Source organism: Monodon monoceros, unplaced genomic scaffold (genome assembly GCF_005190385.1).
Source record: "Monodon monoceros isolate NGI ecotype Baffin Bay Population unplaced genomic scaffold, NGI_Narwhal_1 Super_Scaffold_5, whole genome shotgun sequence".
Lineage (NCBI taxonomy): Eukaryota > Metazoa > Chordata > Mammalia > Artiodactyla > Monodontidae > Monodon > Monodon monoceros.
The window spans coordinates 6,261,033-6,265,652 of NW_021703782.1; the positions used below are offsets into that span (position 1 = coordinate 6,261,033).

General features: G+C 39.6%; 1 non-coding gene across 1 annotated transcript; it reads left to right on the forward strand.

Moving 5' to 3' along the window:
• The first annotated feature begins 1,642 nt into the window (after positions 1-1,642).
• LOC114884900 lies at positions 1,643-1,749 on the forward strand. The gene has a single exon (XR_003790961.1). It is a non-coding gene; the product is annotated as a U6 spliceosomal RNA (small nuclear RNA).
• Positions 1,750-4,620: the final 2,871 nt, after the last annotated feature.

Below are 4,620 nucleotides of genomic sequence, written 5' to 3' on the forward strand. Positions count from 1 at the left end.
GCAGTTTTGAGCAGGACCTGGGAGGTAGTTGGAGTGATTATTCTAATTTGTGTAAGGGAAAAAGATATTAGCAGATTTAACTAAAGTGTCCCATGTTCACTGAATTGAGAATGAATTTGTGTTTCTAATATTAACTTTGTGAGGATGCCAATTACTTGTGGAGTTCTAGTGTTCTGTGTTTGTCTCCCACTCGGGCCTGGAAAGCCCTTCAGGTTAGGATGAAAGCCTAACACCTAGTGCAGTGTTTAGCATGTAGTTTCTGCTTAAAAGGGGCGGGGGGGGGTGGGCAGGGGGCGGGGCTTGAGGTGGGAACAGAGGTCTCATGTTTATGAGGACCAGATTAACGCCCTAAGAACATTATCAAAGAGGATTTGGGAATTAGTGATCAAACAACAGAATACAAGAATTAAGACTCTGAAAAGATAATACAAGAAGCTTTCCAGGAGTACCTCAGATAGACAAGAAGCTCGTGCAGAAAGAAGAAATAATCAGATGTCTGTGCTTTTTTCCTGGGCTGCTGACTGAGTGGGAGGCCAAGAGTGCAGGGCACATTCAGGTGGGTGCTTTTAGGGTCTACTCAAATATCCCACAACTCAGCCTGGGGAAAACATAAGTTCTTTGAATGTGGGAAATTAGGAAACTAAAAGAATAAGATCACCCTTCCAGGCATCATCATCAGGGAGGGAGAACCCAGCTGTGAAGGCTTTGGGACCTTTGATAACAGGCTGTAAGGACAGAGAAAGCCCCGTGGTCTACCCCAGTGACACACCCTCGCTACAGGGCTGGCCTTGCAAGGCCAGCAAGGCATTCCCAATCACAGGCTACACTTGGGCTTGATCAGGAAACAGTGTGACTCACCAGGAGGGGCTATACTGGCTGAATGTGACATTAACCACCCATCATGGCCAACAGTGGTTGAGTGAAGAGAAGTTCCATGGGCAGCAGCAGGGAGAACGCGTGAGCCACTTGGATTCTATCTAGAAATAGGGATGGCCTTTCAGGGGAACGTCCAGTGATGCTTCTGGCCTCCAACCTGTTCAGGGCCACCTTTTTCATCTTAAATGATTGAAAGTCAGGAGGCATCTTTAGGAGCAACATAATGATACAATCATGTTTTAGAAGTTTTAAATATTATTAGTAATTCTAATCACTTTATGTCAAAATATGTACAGCTTTGGGCTTCCCTGGTGGCGCAGTGGTTGAGAGTCCACCTGCCGATGCAGGGGACATGGGTTCGTGCCCCGGTCCGGGAAGATCCCACATGCCGTGGAGCGGCTGGGCCCGTGAGCCATGGCCGCTGAGCCTGCACGTCCAGAGCCTGTGCTCCGCAACGGGAGAGGCCACAACAGTGAGAGGCCCGTGTACCGCAAAATAAAAAAAAAATTTAAAAAAAAGTACAGCTTTACTGAGTAGAGATATATAACTAGTCATAATTCGCATCTGGTCAGACACAGGTTTTAGAGAGAAGAGTGGTGTGACCATAATAGAAAGCATTCTGTTTTGACTTGATTGTAAGAGACAACTTTTAGGAGGTCAGAGAGAAGAGATGGAAAAGGGATGTTTAATTCCTGAAAACTTTTCTGTCCTATTTGAGACCGTGAATACTAGCAAAAGGGGGAAAAAAAAAAAACTAGTAAAAGTCGTGCTCACTTCGGCAGCACATATACTAAAATTGGAATGATACAGAGAAGATTAGTATGGCCCCTGTGCAAGGGTGATACACAAATTCGTAAAGGGTTCCATGTGCTTTTGGATTGGGAGTTTGGGGTTCGTAGATGCCAACTGTCACATATAGAGTGGATGGACAACAAGGTCCTACTGTATAGCACAGGGAACTATATTCAATATCCTGGGAAAAAACCATAATGGAAAAGAATATAAAAAAGAATGTATGTATACGTATAACTGAGTCACTTCGCTGTACAGCAGAAATTAACACAATATTGTAAATCAATTATACTTCAATTAAAATAAATAATAATAAATAAAAGAAAGAAAATAAATAAAAACGTTGATATTGATTACATATTGAAATGAAAATGCTTGGGATATATTGGGCTAAATAAAATATATTAATGAAGTAAAAAAAAAAACTAGTAAAAGTCACTCTGCTAAGGAATGTAATTCACCTAAATCACAGCATTCCATATTCTGAACCCTTTTTAAACACACGGTTTGCAAATAATTAATAACCTGGAAACTGTGACAGATTGTGGATTTTGAAAACAGAAAACCCCTTTTTAAACAAAAAAAAATTCTTGAGTATTTCTCTATGTACCGTTCATATTATGTTTTCCTATCTATCCTGTCCCTGGTTGACTTGAATTGGGTGGCAAAAGGATTTTTGATTATGTTAGATTTCTGCCCTAAGGTTAATGAGTAATGTTTGTGATCTGAAACAGGTATATCACATTGATAGTGTCAGGAATGCCCCCCGCTGTGCAAAGAAGGTGTCAAAATGCCAATAACCAAGTGTGTGGGGAAGGTGATAGGGACTATATCTGGCTACTTGGTGGGCAGATCATAAACTCTTAATTAAGTGGCACTTGGGCTCGGACAGCATCATAATTCGTCCACATGTCTTTTCCTCTGCACCACCAAACCCCATCAACTCACAGCCTGCGGCTTTAAACGTTTCCCTGAGCAAATCTCAAGGTATTTCTTTCTGACTTCCCTGTAAATAGGTGGTGAAGAGAGAAGTCTCCTTTGCTTTCAAAGGTCTATATTAAAACTCCAATGCAGCTCATCCATTTTCATCTTCTTAAAAATAAATTTCACCTATGAATTGAATATCTTTAAAAATGACATGCCCTTTAGATGCACTGAATCACGAGCTTGCATTTAAACCTCCGGAAGAAGCTCTGAATCACGATGGCCTTCAGAAGGAGCTCATAGAATTTCTAATCCAGTTACCTTCTTGGCAGCTGCAAAGACTGCCCTGCTTGTCTGGTTTTAAAGTGGATTTAAATATTCTATGTGACTTTTTTTTTTTTTTCCAAATTAACTTTCATGATATTTTACAAAAATATTTCCTTCTTTCTCTCGTTCAATATTTATTTAGTGCTTACTACGTGTCAGGCAGAATTTTAGGGTTTGAGTTACTATAGTGAAAAGAACAGATGTGTTTGAAAAGTCTGTTTTTGCAGAATGCACTAATGGATTTTCGCTAGTTTTATGCACAGACTGTTTCCGTACCACTGGGATTCAGTGCGATCAGGAGATCACTGTGATCTTTTGTGAGAGGACAGCCATGACAATGAATCGCATTATTCTTGTCCAGCCACTGGGCATAGTGCTTCTTTTTTTTTTGTTTTTGTTTTTTGCGGTACACGGTCCTCTCACTGTTGTGGCCTCTCCCGTTGCGGAGCACAGGCTCAGCGGCCATGGCTCACGGGCCCATCCGCTCCGCAGCATATGGGATCTTCCCGGACCGGGGCACGAACCCGTGTCCCCTGCATCGGCAGGCGGACTCTCAACCACTGCGCCACCAGGGAAGCCCTGGATGAATGATTTTTGACAGCAGTACCATCTCTTTGAATAGTTCGGTAAAACATACTAGAAATAAATTCAAGCAAGTTCATGAAATTGCCTAAAGAGCTAGAAGAGGGTATAAAGTATAATGCTTTTATTACTGTGTGTGTGAGTTAGAATCCAATAACATTAGTGACTGAAACCACGTAATCAGACAGGTGTATTTGATGAGTGAGTATTTTATTGGGGGGTTTCTGGAGCTTATCAAATAGATTTAGAACCTTTAATAACTTTTTCCACATACATATAATCTGGTATAAAACATGTACAAAATATTCTCTCAGGAAAGTAACTGCCAGTTTGTCTTGCTTCCTATTCTGGATTTTCAGTTTTCACCTGGACTACAATTTCAGAGTAGCTATCTTACTGAAAATAAAATTCTGTATCAGTTGAAATCCATGTATTCACAATATAGAAAGCTGAGATACCGATGCAGTAAAAATGGCGACGTCGTTTTTAAAAACACTGTGGCACATCATTTATTTCCCTATGACAGTTTCTGTCTCTCAGGGGAATGAATCAAAGTTGTGACTTAGTTAACTAAAACAGATTATTAAGTGAGCATAAACTCAATCAGTGGGAAACCTGGCAGCTGGCACACTTATTTATGATGTGTCAAATGTAAAATCATGTTCCTACTTTGAAGTTTTGCTAGCAAGTCACATTGCTAATACCAGGAAGGAAAAAAAAAGTCTCTTCTAAAATATTTGGATGTGAAAATAACTTTACAGTTGTATTTATGAAAAGGTTTCAAGGCTTGTTGTGTAAGATATGTTGGTACAGAATTATTTGGCAACCAATTTATAAAATTAAATAATTATACATTGTAACTAAAAAACAAAGCAACTGAGAAAGGGCCATCATTGAATTGTAAGAAACAGATTTTTAGATATTATTTATGAGGCATTTCAAAATGAACAGATTCTTACCCAACTTATTTTACTTATCTATAGTTATTTTTAAATTGTCTCCCTTTTCTTTTTTAAGTACCTTGTACTTATTCTATTTTTTCATCACTGAATTATGGAAATATTTCTAAACATTACCAGATTAATGAGGCTACCAGGCTTCTTTGTAAAGGTAGATTGT